The sequence below is a fragment of the Haemaphysalis longicornis genome, unplaced genomic scaffold (assembly GCF_048455015.1).
Source record: "Haemaphysalis longicornis isolate Haplotype H1 unplaced genomic scaffold, Haemaphysalis longicornis Haplotype H1 scaffold_7, whole genome shotgun sequence".
Lineage (NCBI taxonomy): Eukaryota > Metazoa > Arthropoda > Arachnida > Ixodida > Ixodidae > Haemaphysalis > Haemaphysalis longicornis.
The window spans coordinates 31,287,619-31,293,618 of record NW_027526422.1 but is presented as its reverse complement, the minus strand read 5'-3'; positions in this window follow the sequence as shown (position 1 = coordinate 31,293,618).

The window sequence follows — 6,000 nt, the reverse complement described above, 5'->3', positions numbered from 1 at the left end:
GTTAACTTACAAAAAAAAAGCACGCACCCGCGGGGATTCGAACTCGTGACTCGCAAAATACTTACGGTGAATTCCTAGCGCCCCAGACTGCTAGGCTACGGAGCGGGACGCGGAAGCCTTTCTAATATAGGGTATATATTGTACAACCGGTTTACACTTTTATTTAGTTTTGGCATTTCAAGCCGCTTAGGTGACTATTCGTTGTACTGCGATCGTGCAGTAAGCGTCGCCCGAGTTTCCACAGTAGCTCACGTCTAGCAATTGCATTTCGTAGACGGAAAAGCGTTCGCAGATGCGTAGTCGTGCTGCTGACCGCTGTGCTTGTTCGCCCAGCGCAAAAAAGTGCTTCCCGCGCCCTAGTTTTACGCTGTACGGTAAAAATATCAGTTGATTTTATTTGCTTAGTACCTATATTGACTTCGCTGACTCTTCTCCCGCCTTCAAGAGGCCTTATGTTTTCCTAATGGCGTACCAGTCAGCGAAGCGTCGCATGTGCAGCGCTTGTGTGAAGCGACCTTGACTTGGAGCTAGATACAGTGTACAAACAAACCAAGTAAAGAAAGGCACATTCTTCCATTCACAAACGTGTCCTGGCTTCGTTTCAACTAAGAGAACGAATTGCGACCAAGCAATTTTTTTTTAACCTCCTTGATTGCGACGACCCGCCGGCGGCCGGCGGGCGAAACGCTGGGCCGACTGACTCTGTCGGCCGGGGAGCCGTGCAGTAGCGCAGCCGTGGCGCAGCCAATTGCCAGCTCATCCCCTCCTGACGTCACACGAAAACGCCACAGAAAATGGGCGAGCGTAAAGAGAGGAGGACAGCGTTTTCGAATTAGTTTTTCTACTGAATAAACTCGCGTAAACGCGCCTAGAGTGGTCGAAACATGGCCTGGGGACTCCGAACTACAATTTGCGCTAGTAATCCCGCAATGTTTACATATCACTTCAGTGCCCCTTTAAGAGGTTAGATATTAAAAGTTTATTTTGGCTCAGGTTGTTGTTAAAACATAGTGTTGCAAAGTTTTGTTGCAGTGGAAACTGCAGGCCAATTAGGACTGCATTGGCAAGCACACTCCCTTTGTAGATGCCAAATGAGTCACACGCCACAGAATCTGCATTCCCTTCCCTCGGTGCTGGGCGGGTGTTCCCTTTATCAATGTTCAACTCACGCGCTGTGATTCGTAAGATGTTCACCAGCATCAAAACGTACCAGTAAGAGAGGTCACAAACGCATGTGCTTGTGAGATGCGGCTTTTGTGGACACTAGCCAGGTGCACAGTCTGCCGGGCCCCTTGTTTGCTGATTCCCTTTAGCAAAGTAACACTGTCGCATTAAAAGCAACTCAATGTTACCCCTTGTTGTGAGCATTGCGTGAGAGTTCCCTTCACTATATGCATTCAGAAGCTGGTGTAGTTTTGCTAAGAAGCTGAGTCACCAGTGTGCCCCACCACATTCCTTGCTGTTTTAGTTAAGATGCTCATAACATATGGCACGTGCCGTCCATATCATTTGCCCTCAACATGCAAACAGTGTGTGCCAGCACGTTATCATTATTTCAGGCCTGCTAAAAATAGTATCACCCTTTCCAGTAACTGAGTGCATCTTTGTCCATTTAAAGAATTTTTTTTCTTTCAATAAGAGTTTCAGGTTGCATGCTCCATTGGCTCAATTTACAAGTGACTCGGCGGATTTTCCTGCAACTGGCAGCTCACTCGAGAGGGGATGTGTTCGAGGGTCCTCCAAACGCTCATGTAGCACAGGTGAGGAAACAGTTTTCTTGTTCAAGGCATGTGCACATGAACGGACACAGCCAAAAAAAGCACAAAATAAAGTGCGCCCTGTTGCTCTTTAAATGCGCTCAGGAACTAAGTGCCGCTACACACAACCAGAGAAGGCATTTCGACACCATGGGTTCCTCTTATGATGGGTGGTGGTGGAGTAGGCATACGCACCAGCAAGACAAAATGTTGCTACTTACATCTACTACATACAAAGCAGTGTTATCATCACCTATACTTCTTAAACTGTGCTTGAGGCCCATGGCTTCATAGAGGTCTTCTAATATATGGAATTGAAAAACCCTCCACAGAGACCATGTAAATATGGTGGCTCCTGATTTGTTTCCTCCTAGGTCTGGACATTGCATTTGTGACTGCGTACGAATTTCTAAAGAACTTGTTATGCCAACTTTAGCAATGATTCTCCAGGCCAATACAGCACATTGCTCCCGTTTAGATGCATGGCTAAATGGTCAAAACGCAAAAGACGAACGACACACTCCGTCATCTTCTGCGGTTTTGTCCGATTTGCTCTTTACTTTCCAAGCACTCTTTTGACTGTGCCTTAAATGTGGAAGTTACAAAGCGCTGGAAAGGACGATATAAAAGTAGTGCAGAGAAGGCAGTGAGAAAACTGTGCAGTGACTTAAAGCATCAGAAGAAAGGCAAATAAAGGAGGTAATTGTCTGGAGTAAGTGCATTTGATCACCTCAGGATGCCAATAACTCATAATCACTGTCAGCCAGTGTGTTTGAGGGAAAACATGCACATTCTTGGTTTGTGTTAACCATTCTTTTTCAAGAAAAATGCCTAACACTGAAGCCAACTTTGTTGAGAATACTCAGCGTGAAATGGCTGAAACTCTTGCTTTATCAAAACTGTCCTAACAAAATTATGCACGAATTTGCCACTAGGATGACTATCATCACACCGAGTTTCATTTACTGGTCACAAATACAGTAAAACCTCGTTATTACAGAACAGGATATAACAAAGCAACCATAATTCCCTTGAAATTTCCGTAGACGCCCATGCATTTAACACCTCGTTTCAACGAAGCTTAATTTTTCTAGCAATAGGTATAACGAACTTCGTTTTTGTTTTCACTACGAGCATTTGCAGACCATTTTGGCAACCGTGTGGTCAATGTCTTGTGTGCGTCAGTTTACGTCGCATCATGGATGCGGTAATTCGAAACTTGCGCTAGCTAGGGGCCATGAACTCCGGCGCGCTAAAATGGCTGCAAGCGCCTTGCAGCACGTGCAAGGGTGCATGTCTCCTGGACTCCCGGTACGGTGCCCGGATGTTCCTCCAGCCACCCTACCAGGATGCAGCCGACATGCTGTGCCGCTTCTTTGGTGTTCACGATGATGGCGAGGACAAACTCGAAATCACGTCTGCAGCTGAAAAAGCCATATTTGCCTGAAGAAAATGCAGCCAAAATCTATCAAGGACTTTTCTCTCCGTAGTGAGCCGCCAGCTCGTGTGCTGTCAAATGATCAGAGATAAGCCATTCGGCGTGAATAAATTAATACTTATTCTCTGGTTTTTTCACTTGTTTTTCCTGTTTTCACAGGCTGCTGTGAGTTTCGGTGGTGAATACACCCTCCCTTGCATGTAACTTGTACGCAGAAATGGACACTGGTTATAGCAAAGTAATGGTTATAACAAAGTAATTACTATCCTCACTTCAATTTCATTATAATGAGGTTTTACTTTAGTCAGTTCTCAGTAAAGCTGTAAATGTCACAGAATTCCTATCCGATGTCAATACATGGGCTTCTATGGAAGAGAATTGGATAGCCCCATGCTTGTCTGCCAGGATAAAACAGTAGTCCTTCAAATTTCAGAACAAGTACTAATCACAAATCCATACTGAATACCATCACCAAATGATGAGAAAAATATATACATGTACATTCTCTAACTATGTGAGTGACGTGTATTTTCTGCCGCTTCACTGGTAATCTACCTTCACATGGGGTAATGGCTCCCAATTTTGTTTTGGTTTCTACTACACCACATAAGGTAGTATGCTTTAATCGGTGCTTAACCCAAAAGTTGCATGCATCGCAAATCATGTCGAAGCTGAGGAAAGTGAACAATTGATAAATTGTGAAAAACTGCCTGTGTGTGCTCACCTGGCGCCCACCAAAGCAGAAGGGATAGCTGCTTTTGAGCAGCCCAAAAGCTGTCATGTATCCCGCGGTGTTCTACGAGTTGTGCACCAGGGTGGCAACAGGCACAGCCCCGGCAGATGTGGCAGCCAGCCCCACCGTCACAGTGCATCGCGTGGTGTCGCAGGAGGCCGTGGAGTCCAGAAAGATTATCTCCGACGCTGACTTGAGGCACTGAGTTCAGCTCATGATTGACGTCACGAGAGCAGCCCAGCAGCCAGTTTCCTAGTACACTTGTATCCTGACGTCGACGCCTGCACAAGAATGGCAGGATTAAACGGTGTATGATAATCCACAGTAGCTTTGGCTGACTTTGTTAGTTAGGTTGCACAATACTATGGCAAACAATAAAGCAAAACTACTCTGGAACCATGGTTTTCTCGACTAGATGCCGTGATATGAGATACAACCTATGCCCATCACATGAAGCACATGTTGTGGAAGTACTAGAGACAGCCTTACAGACCAGCTGTTGCTGCTGTGTAGAGTTCAATACCTAGCTCGATAGCTTCTCAGCACAAAATAGACCATCTTGATCACAATGGCATAAAAACGAGTTCGTGACTAATTAGTGAGTTATGCCTAATGGGTTTCAGGTAATTATTCCAGTCACTCAAAAAGTACAGAAGATAGCCTCAAACTGATTTCAGTTTTATTTTTAGGATGGTTAGTTAATTGATTAAATTTACCCTGTACATAAAGTCACTTTACTAGCCACAACCCTTATTAAAACTGCATTACAAGGTAGCACGTACAAGTTCCCAGCTAAAGATTTCACCAGAGACGCAGCTTTGAGCTGCAATTACCTTGGAACCAAACATGTCGCCTTTCAAGACACTGTCTTACGGGCAGTCTGCTTTTGACCTATTCCTTCGTTTTCCTTGTAAATTGCTCCGATCTTCCTCGCATCAAAAGCGCCTGCTTCAAAGACATGTCTAGCTGCCAAGCATTACTTAATTTCTTTTTTTAAATCATTCTTTACGACATTTCCAGGTTGCATGCATTGTTAACAATACATATACACATAATGAAAAATTATTGAACAAGGAACTGCTAAGGTAAACTGTGCTGTTAGTGTTAATTTATTGACCGATTGATTGTGGGGTTCAACCCGCCGAAGCTACACCTAAGCTACGAGGCGCACCGTAGTGGAGAGCTCCGGATTAATTTTGACCACCTGGGGATCTCAACATCTGTCAAGATCTTGAACACACGGGTGTTTTCGCTTTCGTCTCCTTCAGAAAACCAGCCGCCGCAGCCAGGAATCGAACCGGTGTCCTTAGACTCAGCAGCAGAACACTTCAGCCACTGAGTCACCATGGCAGGGGTGTGCTGTTAGTGTCTTAATATCTATAATCTAATGCTTCTTCACTGATTCCATGGCAAATAACACTTTCACTACAATTTTTAAGAAATGGGATCAACGCAGTAACTTAAGAGCTACAAGTTATTACATCAACTGATTTTTCTTGGTTTCGTACTAACCTTTAGCTGCGTACACAGGAAGCTTCTCTTGTAATTTTTTAAGGGGGTCAAGAATCGGCCCATGGTTCTCCCGTTGCCATGCCTCGTGGAGATGGTACACGGTCCTTTTTATTGGGTTCACAGCCCCATTGGCCAGTAGCGCTACGCTTGCTGTGTCGTCCTCAACTGCCAGGTTGCCTTCATGAAGGCTAATGGCTTCAGCTGGAGACATGCCTTCAGTGAAATAGCTGAGGAAAAGAGCTCTTGTCTCGATGCTGCATCTCAGGTGGCACAGGGCCTCAGCACTTTCCACGGAGGATTGTGCTGAAGCTTCAACTTTATGATGGCGCACAATGGTGGGTCTCGGCGAAGAAATGGGTTGGTTTTTCTCGTGCTTGCGTTGAGCTTCTTTACCTTTATGTCGATCATGGCCTCGCACTTTGTGTGCGCCTGTCACACACCTTGTTGAGCTGAGAAAGGTGGCATCGCAACACTTTATGGCACACCATCCTGTCATGGAAATGAAAAAACAATAAGGATGTTACTTTTACTATAGGGTGGTACACAAACTTCATACCTCA